Below are 13,631 nucleotides of genomic sequence, written 5' to 3' on the forward strand. Positions count from 1 at the left end.
GCTGACAGGCTTCAAGCTGCTGCTCTAAGTGGTGGTGACATTGGGACACTTGAGATGAATGGTTTCCTAGTTTGGGACCCCTGAGAGTGCTGCACCTTGTAATTTGCAAATCCCGACGTTGAACCGCAAAAAGTTGTGGGGTCATGGAACTCTGGGTGGGAAACGATAGTGGGTACCACCCGCACAGCTGTCCCCTTACACCTCGAAAAGAGGATTGAGCTATTGCTCATTGCTGAAAGTACATCGGAGCCAACACGGGATACGTCCCCTACTTGGACCGTGGCCGTTTTCCAGAGAGATCCGGACAAGCACATAGAGTGGTACTGCTTGTCTCTGGGACCTCCGCTGCTAGACAGATGATGGAGCCCTTCAGGGAAAAAAGGTTGAGAAAGAAGGCCATCGTCCATCATTTGTTTTCCAGTGGTATTTTTCTAGACGTAGAAGAGGCTTTGCCAATTGCGATTGAGAGTATTGGTGCACATGGATGCAAATTGTGGCTCATGTCGTAGAGAATGACGCCTGTGGACTGGGCACACAGACCATCTTCGTTCCTATAGCCGGCTGATTGATTTGATCAAGACAGCTGGCCTCGCCTGCAGACTGGAAGTAGAGCTATCGTGGTCCCCAGCTTTGAATAAGAGTGGAACGCCTAAGCCAGAAGTTCAAACTATTCTGCGATGTTTCTCGAACTGTCCGATGGGATGGAGAAATGTAGGACGCCCTTAACAGGTCAGGTGTGCACTACACGCAGGAAGTGGCTACCAGGTTAGCACAGTAAGCGTGGCGTGCCCATATGGGTTTTATTGGATGGAGAAATGCCTACACAGACCCAATAAGACGCACTCCGAGTTCAGACAGGGTAGCTGTCGCATACCAGATCGGAGAGAAAAAAGTATTAATATAGTTGTAGTGTCAAATGGTTCAAATGGCTCTGAGCACTATGGGACTTAACATCTGTGGTCATCAGTCCCCTAGAACTTAGAACTAACTTAAACCTAACTAACCTAAGGACATCACACACATCCATGCCCGAGGCAGGATTCGAACCTGCGACCGTAGCAGTCGCACGGTTCCGGACTGAGCGCCTGAACCGCTAGACCACCGCGGCCGGCGTTGTAGTGTTAGCTAAATGTAGAAGCGTCCATGGAAATGTTCCAGAACTAGTCTCGCTTTTAAACGGTAACAAGGCTCAAATGATACTAGGGGCAGAAAGCTGCTTGAAACCGGATATCAGTAGCAATGAACTTATAAACCGACTGGAATATATTCCGTATTGGTGATAAAGATGTGCTAGTAAAACGTACGATAATATTGTAATGTTCTTTATAAAAATGTTAATAGCGTCTGTTCGTTAAATAATATGAAATGCCCAATGTTTATGTTATTCAAATTTACTATGCGATGTGTTGTTGAGCAAATGGTGTGCTTAATCAGTTTTACTGTAATCCAAAAGATTAAACAACTTAATCTGAAAAATCAGAATGCAATGTACATAATGACATCAATCTCTCTGAAATTTACCCAGTCTCGTGATCACCTACTTCTATGGTCTTGTACAACAAATGACAAAATTCCCTGTGCAAATAAGCAGTGAAATACATTTTCCTTAACTCTAGAGTCGCAACGGATGTAATCTTGGTGCTCTGTTCTCTCCACAGTAGGCATATAAAATATTCAATCTTGACACAGCGAAGTGCAATTTCGGCCGTAAAATACCTTCATACAAATGATATCAGTAGATTAGATGATAAATGAATAACTTTGCAAATGCTCAGTGAAAATATTGGATTGGCTCAGCGCTGTGTAATCCTGCCCGCATAGAAACTGTTACAAACGTTAATACTTTTCTGATTCTGAGACATTAATATTTTTCTGATTCTGACTGAAAAATGATTTCCTTTAAAAATATTCATTGGATTTAAATAAAAATATCACGGAAGAGGATGAGGTACCGATAAGGGGATACGCTAAGATCGAATGCTTCAGTTTGTATTCAAAATAAAGTTTATCCTTAAAAAAGTCTGATACGAAACATTTTACATTAACTTCAAAATCAGTGAAATTGTCAGGTGTTCTACAATTCTCACTTGCAGACGCAACTAGATACAGTTGGACTGTTACGTGAGAAAAAGTCTGACGTCGTTTGACAAAATAGATACCAAAATTCATCTTCTCTGTGTCAGGATTACAAGACACACAAAATGTTACAAATCGTGTATATCTAATCAGCCTATACATTAAAGGCAACGGCATCGCCACAGTGGATACGCCGGTTCCCGTAAGATCACCGAAGTTAAGCGTTGTCGGGCTTGGTCGGCACTTGGATAGGTGACCATCCAGGCCGCCATGCACTGTTGCCATTTTTCGGGGTGCACTCAGCCCCGTGATGCCAATTGAGGAGCTACTCGACCGATTAGTAGCGGCTTCGGTCAAGAATACCATCGTAACGACCGGGAGAGCGGTATGCTGACCGCACGCTCCTCCTATCCGCATCCTCATCTGAGGATGACACGGCAGTCGGATGGTCCCGGTAGGCCACCTTTGGCCTGAAGACGGAGTGCTATACATTAAACGTAACGGAAAATATTTGGTTCCTACATTCAAGGGTCAGTACTGTAAAATTCAGCGAAATCCACATTGCTTTGCTCCATACTTAAAACTAACTATACAATATTTCATTTCATTACATATTTGTTCCGGTTGCCTTCCCTTTGAGTTACAGTGTCAATTAATTATCCCTATCTAATTGTCACGGACAATGGTCAACATTTGTTAACGATCAGTTTCACTTCATTTCTTGATAATCTTATAGCCCCACAAATCAATAATGCACACTTTCCACTTTTATAGAAATAACTACGACCTAACATTTAGTGGCTCTGTGTGAGCAAAAACAATATCATCCATCACTTTATTTTATAAAAACTGTATTATCCTGCGTCCATAGACCAACAACTAAATTCTCACAGCTAGCCCCTAGATTTAATTCTTACATCCTACCTATAATAGGGTGCAACGGCAACTGCTATTGCGCTCCGCGCGCTCCTGCTTACATTCGATTCCGCCACTCAGACTACATCTTTGGTTCAGTGGTGTCGAAGATACAATTTCTTCTACATATGACAAGCATTTCAGGTCATTTTCCTTGAATTATATTACAAAATCAGGCTCCACGCACCAGTGGACCGCATACAATATGTAGTGAGATTGGTAAAGATCTAAAACGCGCAGTACTTTAGGTGAAGATAACTGTTAAAAGTGGATCAAACGCCGGCCGAAGTGGCCGTGCGGTTAAAGGCGCTGCAGTCTGGAACCGCAAGACCGCTACGGTCGCAGGTTCGAATCCTGCCTCGGGCATGGATGTGCGTGATGTCCTTAGGTTAGTTAGGTTTAACTAGTTCTAAGTTCTAGGGGACTAATGACCTCAGCAGTTGAGTCCCATAGTGCTCAGAGCCATTTGAACCATTTGGATCAAACATGGTCATTGAAATGCAATAATTACGGCCTCTTAGTTCAGCCAGGTAGGAAAGCTGCGAACGGTTGGACCACTGGAGATTTTACACACGTGAGTCACTGGTGGAAAAAAAAATTATTTTACGCAGTTTCAATTACATAGCACCCCTAGGCGCTCTTTAATAAATTAAAACCCCAAGCAATGAGACTCTTTTAAAATTCGATGCCAATTTAAATAATTTACAGAAAATTTAAAGTTAACTAAACCCACGATGACTTAATACCCTTTGAGGCAGGACACGTCCTATATGAGGCACTTAACAAGGGCAAAGCCGTAATAAAAGCATTCGTAAATCTAGATAACAGTACTATAACAGATCAGAATGGCCTTAATTATCAAATGGTGAGAATAAAACATTATTTAAACTCGACTGATAAACTAAAACAGTACTTAAAACACTGAAAAGCAACTTAACGGCAATATCTAAGCAAGAATTTAGAGCCCAGAAACACATCTGTTGAAGATTTAATATATTTTCCAATACCACAAGAATGGTAAGTACCCGTGGTCTCGGGGTAGCGTCTTTGATTCATAATCAAAACGTCTCCTGTCCCGGGTTCGATCCCCACCACTGCCTAAATTTTGATAAATAATCAGCATTGGCGGCCGAAGACTTCCGGCATAAGAAGTCAGCCTCACTCTGCCAAAGAGGGCGGAGGAGCGGATAGAGGTTCAGGGCACTCTCTTGTCCTAGGGGTGGGAAATTGCCCCTAAAGGCGGAAGAATCAGCAGTGATCAACGACATGAGGATGCAGAAGGCAATGGAAACCACTGCATTAAAGACACGTAACGTGTATCCACAGGACATGTGCCTGTAATTGAAGAAGTGTCGTGATGATCTCTCCATTGGCAAAAGATTCCGGAATAGTCCCCCATTCGGATCTCCGGCAGGGGACTGCCAAGGGGGAGGTTACCATGAGAAAAAGATTGAATAATCAACGAAAGGATAACGTTCTACGAGTCGGGGCGTGGAATGTCAGAAGCTTGAACGTGGTAGGGAAACTAGAAAATCTGAAAAGGGAAATGCAAAGGCTCAATTTAGATATAGTAGGGGTCAGTGAAGTGAAGTGGAAGGAAGACAAGGATTTCTGGTCAGATGAGTATCGGGTAATATCAACAGCAGCAGAAAGTGGTATAACAGGTGTAGGATTCGTTATGAATAGGAAGATATGGCAGAGGATGTGTTACTGTGAACAGTTCAGTGACCGGGTTGTTCTAATCAGAAAAGACAGCTGACCAACACCGACAACGATAGTTCAGGTATACATGCCGACGTCGCAAGCTGAAGATGAAAAAATGGTTCAAATGGCTCTGAGCACTATGGGACACAACATCTTAGGTCATAAGTCCCCTAGAATTTAGAACTACTTAAACCTAACTAACCTAAGGACATCACACACACCCATGCCCGAGGCAGGATTCGAACCTGCGACCGTAGCGGTCCCGCGGTTCCGGACTGCAGCGCCAGAACCGCACGGCCACCGCGGCCGGCGCTGAAGATGAACAGATAGAGAAAGTGTATGAGGATATTGAAAGGATAATGCAGTATGTAAAGGGGGGCGAAAATGTAATAGTCATGGGCGACTGGAATGTAGTTGTAGGGGAAGGAGTAGTAGAAAAGGTTACAGGAGAATATGGGCTTGGGACAAGGAATGAAAGAGGAGAAAGACTAATTGAGTTCTGTAACAAGTTTCAGCTAGTAATAGCGAATATCCTGTTCAAGAATCACAAGAGGAGGAGGTATACTTGGAAAAGGCCGGGAGATACGGGAAGATTTCAATTAGATTACATCATGGTCAGACAGAGATTCCGAAATCAAATACTGGATTGTAAGGCGTACCCAGGAGCAGATATAGAATCAGATCACAATATAGTAGTGATGAAGAGTAGGCTGAAGTTCAAAACATTAGTCAGGAAGAATCAATACGCAAAGAAGTGGGATACGGAAGTACTAACGAATGACGAGATACGCTTGAAGTTCTCTAACGCTATAGATACAGTAATAAGGAATAGCGCAGTAGGCAGTACAGTTGAAGAGAAATGGACATCTCTAAAAAGGGCCATCACAGAAGTTGGGAAGGAAAACATAGGTACAAAGAAGGTAGCTGCGAAGAAACCATGGGTAACAGAAGAAATACTTCAGTTGATTGATGAAAGGAGGAAGTACAAACATGTTCCGGGAAAATCAGGAATACAGAAATACAAGTCGCTGAGGAATGAAATAAATAGGAAGTGCAGGGAAGCTAAGACGAAATGGCTGCAGGAAAAATGTGAAGACATCGAAAAAGATATGATTGTCGGAAGGACAGACTCAGCATACAGGAAAGTCAAAACAACCTTTGGTGACATTAAAAGCAACGGTGGTAACATTAAGAGTGCAACGGGAATTCCACTGTTCAATGTAGAGGAGAGAGCAGATAGGAGGAAAGAATACATTGAAAGCCTCTATGAGGGTGAAGATTTGTCTGATGATGTGATAGAAGAAGAAACAGCGGTCGATTTAGAAGAGATAGGGGATCCAGTATTAGAATCGGAATTTAAAAGAGCTTTGGAGGCCTTACGGTCAAATAAGGCAGAATGGATAGATAACATTCCATCAAAATTTCTAAAATCACTGGGGGATGTGGCAACAAAACGACTATTCACGTTGGTGTGTAGAATATATGAGTCTGGCGATATACCATCTGACTTTCGGAAAAGCATCATCCACACAACTCCGAAGACGGCAAGAGCTGACAAGTGCGAGAATTATCGCACAATCAGCTTAACAGCTCATGCATCGAAGCTGCTTACAAGAATAATATACAGAAGAATGGAAAAGAAAATTGAGAATGCGCTAGGTGACGATCAGTTTGGCTTTAGGAAAAGTAAAGGGACGAGAGAGGCAATTCTGACGTTACGGCTAATAATGGAAGAAAGGCTAAAGAAAAATCAAGACACTTTCATAGGATTTGTCGACCTGGAAAAAGCGTTCGACAATATAAAATGGTGCAAGCTGTTCGAGATTCTGAAAAAAGTAGGGGTAAGCTATAGGGAGAGACGGGACATTTACAATATGTACAACAACCAAGAGGGAATAATAAGAGTGGACGATCAAGAACGAAGTGCTCGTATTAAGAAGGGTGTAAGACAAAGCTGCAGCCCTTCGCCCCTACTCTTCAATCTGTACTTCGAGGAAGCAATGATGGAAATAAACGAAAGGTTCAGGAGTGGAATTAAAATACAAGGTGAAAGGATATCAATGATACGATTCGCTGATGACATTGCTATCCTGAGTGAAAGTGAAGAAGAATTAAATGATCTGCTGAACGTAATGAACAGTCTAATGAGTACACAGTATGGTTTGAGAGTAAATCGGAGAAGACGAAGGTAATGAGAAGTAGTAGAAATGAGAACAGCGAGAAACTTAACATCAGGATTGATGGTCACGAAGTCAATGAAGTTAAGGAATTCTGCTACCTAGGCAGTAAAATAACCAATGACGGACAGAGCAAGGAGGACATCAAAAGCAGACTCGCTATGGCAAAAAAGGCATTTCTGGCCAAGAGAAGTCTACCAATATCAAATACCGGCCTTAATTTGAGGCAGAAATTTCTCAGGATGTACGTCTGGAGTACAGCATTGTATGGTAGTGAAACATGGACTGTGGGAAAACCGGAACAGAAGAGAATCGAAGCATTTGAGATGTGGTGCTATAGACGAATGTTGAAAATTAGGTGGACTGATAAGGTAAGGAATGAGGAGGTTCTATGCAGAATCGGAGAGGAAAGGAATATGTGGTTCAAAATGGTTCAAATGGCTCTGAGAACTATGGGACTCAACTGCTGTGGTCATAAGTCCCCTAGAACTTAGAACCACTTAAACCTAACTAACCTAAGGACATCACACACATCCATGCCCGAGGCAGGATTCGAACCTTCGACCGTAGCGGTCGTGCGGTTCCCGACTGTAGTGCCTATAACCGCTCGGCCACTCCGGCCGGCGAATATGTGGAAAACACTGATAAGGAGAAGGGACAGGATGATAGGACATCTGCTAAGACATGAGGAAATGACTTCCATGGTACTAGAGGGAGCTGTAGAGGGCAAAAACTGTAGAGGAAGACAGAGATTGGAATACATCAAGCAAATAATTGAGGATGTAGGTTGCAAGTGCTACTCTGAGATGAAGAGGTTGGCACAGGAAAGGAATTCGTGGCGGGCCAGCATCAAACCAGTCAGTAGACTGATGACAAAAAAAAAAAAAAAACACAAGAATAATTAAGTTAGAACAGATTAAGGTACATGTTGAGATTCCAACGCACATCAAAATTTTCTTAAGGTCATGGCCAGAAACTAACGAATACAAATTCAGAATTATTCCAAGTATAAACTTGAACAGGAACATTAAGTAGTGCGGCTGCGGTTGGAGGAAACGGCTCGAATGGCAGACAGCGGCGAGAGCTGCCGAGTGTGTGCTCCCCAAATGATGTAAACACTCGGCAAAGCAAGCCGATGGGCCCTGATCAAGTGGGGCCCGATCCTGGGTAATACGTAACAGCAACGAGATATAAAAGATTATTAACGACAATTCCCTACAGCACAATTTTAATCAGCCGTGCATCAAAGAGAGTAGAATTTTTTTAGCAAACCATTAAAGCAGCCACGAGGACATTCATGACATTCAAAACTCATCCGTACACACATTAGTCCATAGCAGTTCGGAAAGAACAGATGCGTCCTGGAACAGACTAAATTATCTGAGCCTCTTAAATGTAACAGACGCACTATGTAATGTCTTAGCCAGCATAAGCCTTTAGGATTAGCTTCAAGGAAACGAGAACAATAGCAAATTATAAATAGACGAGTTAAATAGCACAACCGACACACATTCTGACATGAACAATTCAACACCCGTGATAACTGGTAATTCTAAACATTTCACTGCCCCTCCAATTGGAAATTGTATGAGCAATGATTTATTTTAAAGATCGGAAGAATTAATGGGAAGCGGACAGGAACAGGTACTCACTGGCAACCTTCCAAATAAGCTTTCTTCTGGAACATGGCTCTGTACACTGGCTAAAGGTTCACCAGCACCAAGCGTACCTAACATATACAATAAATTGTAATAAAATATCAGCCTATGAATCAGTGTAAAATATGTAACAGATACTGGAATCTCATTGCCCTTCGAATACCATGGATGCACAGGCGTCCATACCCAACAAACAGACGGAAGACAGACCAAAACGACAGTGAACACAGCCCTGACAGCTCGGCGCCCTTCTGATAACTCACACCACAAGTCACGTTGGAACTCAATAATTTACACGGGATAACATGACCAGAATATTGGTGGCCCGCCAACAGCTAACACCACGGCGAAGCGGCCGCACAGAAAGCTCGTTACAGCTTCGTTCCCCTGTTCATACTGCCCAGAAGAACAGCCACCACGCTCGAAGCCGCCACACCAAAGGGCGCTGCGCTCCAACAGCAACATATTAGTCAATGATCATAAGAACAGTGAGATGTAAACGTCGCGAGAAGCCACCGTGGCTCAGTCATAGGCTGCTTTCATAGAGCGCCCACCTCAGCAGTAGTAGCGGAGGAATATCTGAGGAGAAACGAGAATATTCCGCGTAAGTTTGCTGGTAATGTTACTGTTTTAGGTACAGATTTAAACCTACCAGCTATATACTGGGATACTCAAGTGAGTAGGATGGGTAGCAGCGACACAGTTGTTTACAGTTGTTCTAACTTCCTTACACGGAAATTACCTTCAGCGGTTAATTAGAGAACCGACTGGTGAAGAAAATATTTTAGACCTGCTGGTGACACCGAACCAAACTTTCGACTCAGTTAACGTATATCATCAGTGATCATGAAACGCCAATAACACGTGCATTTTACAGTACGGTCATGGGAGGCATGCAATAGCTAAACTGGAACGACACGCTAAGAGTTCACTTACAAGATACAACACAGTGTCAGCATGACGTCAAAATCACTGTAACGGCCCACTGTCTATTCCAAAAGATGTAGATAAGTTAAGATTACAGATGACAAGTCACACCGATACGACCAACCAAGCACAAAATACAACTTCGACATCCTCTATCACAGTACTCACAAAATGAAAAGCAAAGTGCAGTCACAGTGCAGTACTTTATAATTCACTGCTAGTTAACACACGACGTTCCACGGACTGCTTAGCGAAGCGCCACAAATCATACTGTCCACATTCGTGCTCTCCCGCACAAAAATACGTCAGTAACTGACAACTGTTATAAAGGTCAGTCGATTCATCACACTGTAGTGTAAAGCATGTCGATTTCCTTACTCTAGAAACCAAGTTGCTCCTCGATAACATTTGACGTTTGTCGAGTTCAAGCTCTTACTACGTCGTTCGATAGATCGATAGATGTGTTTCTTTTAGCTCTGTACTCTTCCTATAAAAAATAAATAAAAATAGAAAAGGCGACTAAAATTTATGTGGCAGTTCTGATCAGGTAAGGTTTCACTAGTGTTTCTTGCAAGGTGTGAAGCTTTTTGGATTCCGCTATCGATCTTGATATCCCAAACGACGTTACTAATGTTTTTTTCATTGAGACATCGATCATTTACCATCCTCCTCCTGTTGCACTGAGTTATTAATTTCAAACGGACAAAAGTTGGAAATTTTAAATGTTTCGCGGACACATTTTAGCTCTTGCCAGCTGCTGTCGTCACCAGAGCAGCTAACTGGATGAGGCGGAGCAGAAGTTGGTGGCATTACAGCAGCGCTGGCAGCCAGCTAGAGGCTAGGACCAGGCTTGAGTGTCGTCCGTTCCTGTTCGCACAAATGGACCGCACTTGCTTCCTGCGACTGCCCTGTCAAGTTATTATTAGCCGCAGTATGTGTTCGCCTATGGAGTTCAAAGGAGCCTGTCGGTTGTGTTCAGTCAAAACCTTTGCCGCGCCGACGACTTTGTCTGGCTCGACTAAGTTAAATTCTGCAAGAGGTCACATTGCTATTATGGAGAGGCCGCTGTAGGGTCTAGTGTGATCAGTCCTGATAATGTGCTTTTTTATTGCTTACTAGGTGCTGTGAAGTTTGATCTGTTTTATTCCTGACGTTGACTGAATTGTTCTCTCATTTACTGTGGGTTGTGCTGAGCACTAGGTGACTTGTTTGGAGTCTATAATTACTGAGCTCTGTTGTCGTATTATTTGTTCTAGTTGGGGTTGGTGGCCTTTTGTGGGGCATATTTTGGGATATTGTTTACTGAGTTAAGTTTTGGTTATTGTGTTTCTTCTTGTCATGGTTTTACCATTTCTTTATTATGTATGGCACATTACATTGTTCTCTTCTTTTTAAGGGTGAAGACATTCTGAGGGGATTAATATTTTATCGTTATTTATAGTGCGCTAGACCGTAAGTTGTTTGCAAATTGAGCCATGCATCATTTGCTTATGATCCATCTTGTGCACCCGCTCGGATGTGCTGAGTTCTTTTCATGTGAAGTTTGTTAAGGATTTATGTCCATGTACCCGTAGCCACTGTCCACTCGCAGCGTTCCCTGCACCGCGTAGTTCAGTTGGTGAGGAACTGACTTTCAAAAACCGCCAGTCATGGAAGTCTTGAAGGAAAGGATATAGGCCTAGGGCTATAGGTGGTAAGTAGATGTCAGGATGTATTTTTCGGTCAGGAAGGTAGAACCTATTGAGGTTTTCTTGGAATAGGATACGTAGGACTTGGAGGTTGGGGTATATTTATATATTAAGGTGGCATCTGTTCTTTCGGACATGTCCGAAAGAACAGATACCATCTTAATATACATATAGGTAAGGCTAACCGGCCACTTGACCATCTTCTTCTTCTGTGCGAATGCACAAATAGTGCCCGAACTCTTACGGGAATCGGCAGCGCGCCGCGAGTAATGAGTATAATGGGTGGGGGGCACTACGAATGTAGTACGGGACAATACGTTGAGAATGTGGGTTTCGCGGGAGGCGTGCCAGAGATATATCCCTTCAGTCGCGCTATCCTCTGTGTCCTCGGTGGCTCAGATGGAACCGGCACGATAGCTCAGCGTGTTCGGTCAGAGAGCTGGTTGGCGTCTGTAATAAAAAATTGATCAACTGATCAACAAAACGAACTTTAACGGATGTCATGTGCCGTCCGCAACGACCAAACCCAACGAAAAAAAAAAAGATGGATAGAGCGTCTGCCATGTAAGCAGGAGATCCCGGGTTCGATTCCCGGTCGGAGCACATATTTTCATCTGTCCCCGTTGACGTATGTCAACGCCTGAAATCAGCTAAGGGTGTTCATTTCATTGTATTTGAGGTATATTTATTTATTATTTATTTTTTTATTAATTCCTTTAACTCCTTATGTGGAGCACAGGGCTGCAATAAAGGATCACCATCTTGTTCTGTCCTCTGCTAGTATCTTCATTTCTTCCCATCCTATTCCTTGCTGATGGCCTTGTGCTTCAACTGACCGTCTCCATGTCATTTTGGGTCTGCCTCGTCTCCGTCGTCCTTGCCGGACCCAGTCAAGTGCTTCTCTCGCAATATGTTCATTTGGTCTTCTAAGAGTATGTACTAACCATCTCCACTTCTTGCTTCCGATTTGCAGATCATTTGGCTTCTGGTTTGTTCTTTCCCAAAGAGTTTCGTTAGAGATGACATTTGGTCACCGTATCTCTAGGATGTTCCTCAGGTATCTGTTGTTGAATGTCTGCAGCTTGTGGATTAACTGTTTTGTCACTTTCCATGTTTCACATCCATAAAGGAGCACAGATTTTACATTACTTTCAAATATCCGCAGTTTGGTCCTCAGTGATATTTCCTTCGATATCCAGATAGAGCGTAGAGTTGTAAAAGCTCCTCTTGCTTTGTTGATGCGGCTGTTAATGTCCTCTGTTGCATCGCCATCTGGTGTAATCATGCTTCCAAGGGAGCAAAACTTATCCACCTTTTCAATTATATGGCTTAAGCTCTGCAGTGCTGTTATCATTTGCCCCCTTGTCTTTAGTTTTTTGGGCGTTAATTTTCAAGCCAACTTCCTTCGTTGCAGATTTCAGATCTTCTAGCTTCTCTTTCACGTTGTTGAGGCTGTGGGATAGAAGGCAAAGGTCATCTGCAAGATTTAGGTCTTCTAGATGTGTCCCATTACTCCATTTTATACCTCTCACTTTATCTACTGCATTCGCCATTACACGATTAAGTACTATGTTAAAAAGCATCGGTGAGAGCATGCAGCCTTCCTTAATTCCTGTTTTCACTGCTGTTGGATCTGAAAGCAGACCTTGATGTTGAATCTGGCAGTTTTCACACATACACTTGACGAGAGCTATTTCTTGGGGATTCCAAAAGTTCGAAGTGAACTCCAAATTTTTGTTCTAGTTATACTGTCAAATGCCTTTTCAAAGTCTACAAACAGCATGCAAAGTGGTGACTGGTATTCATATGAATGTTCTGTTATTGTTCTCAAGGTGTTTATCTGGTCAATGCAAGAGCGACCTTCCATGAATCCTGCTTATTCCCTTCTTATTTTCTTTTCTACATGTGCTCTTATCCTATTTAGGATTATTCGTGAAAGGATCTTACTTGCGATTGACAGCAGGGTGATGCCTCTCCAAAGATCACAAACGGATAGGTCTCCTTTCTTGGGGAGCTTGATGAGCAAGCCTCTGTTCCAGTCCTTTGGTCATTTGGTACTTGTTCATTCGTTCATATGGCTGTCAGCAGTGGATGTAAAACTTCTGCTGTTATAGAGGGATCTGCTTTAAGTAACTCTGGGTTGATGTTGTCCAGGTCAGGAGCTTTTACGTTTTTTATTTGTTGGGCAGCTTTGGCGATTAAGGTATATGATTTCAGGTAATTAGGAGGTAGATGAAACTTATAGGAGAGTCAGAATGGATACAGCAGGAGAAGAGGGGTGAATGGTGTTCTAGAACAAGCTGTGGTAAAATTCTGAGGGTTCAGAGGTCCAGGCTACATTGGAAAAGGTGTGGATGAATCACATAAAGCTTCTGTTGGTGAACAGATGTGATTTAGGATAGCGTCCTTAACTAGTAATCGAACAGTCGCAGACTCGATCCCATCTACTGCTTAATTTCTGAATATAGCTCATCCACAATGGTGGC

The sequence above is a fragment of the Schistocerca americana genome, chromosome 3 (genome assembly GCF_021461395.2).
Source record: "Schistocerca americana isolate TAMUIC-IGC-003095 chromosome 3, iqSchAmer2.1, whole genome shotgun sequence".
NCBI lineage: Eukaryota > Metazoa > Arthropoda > Insecta > Orthoptera > Acrididae > Schistocerca > Schistocerca americana.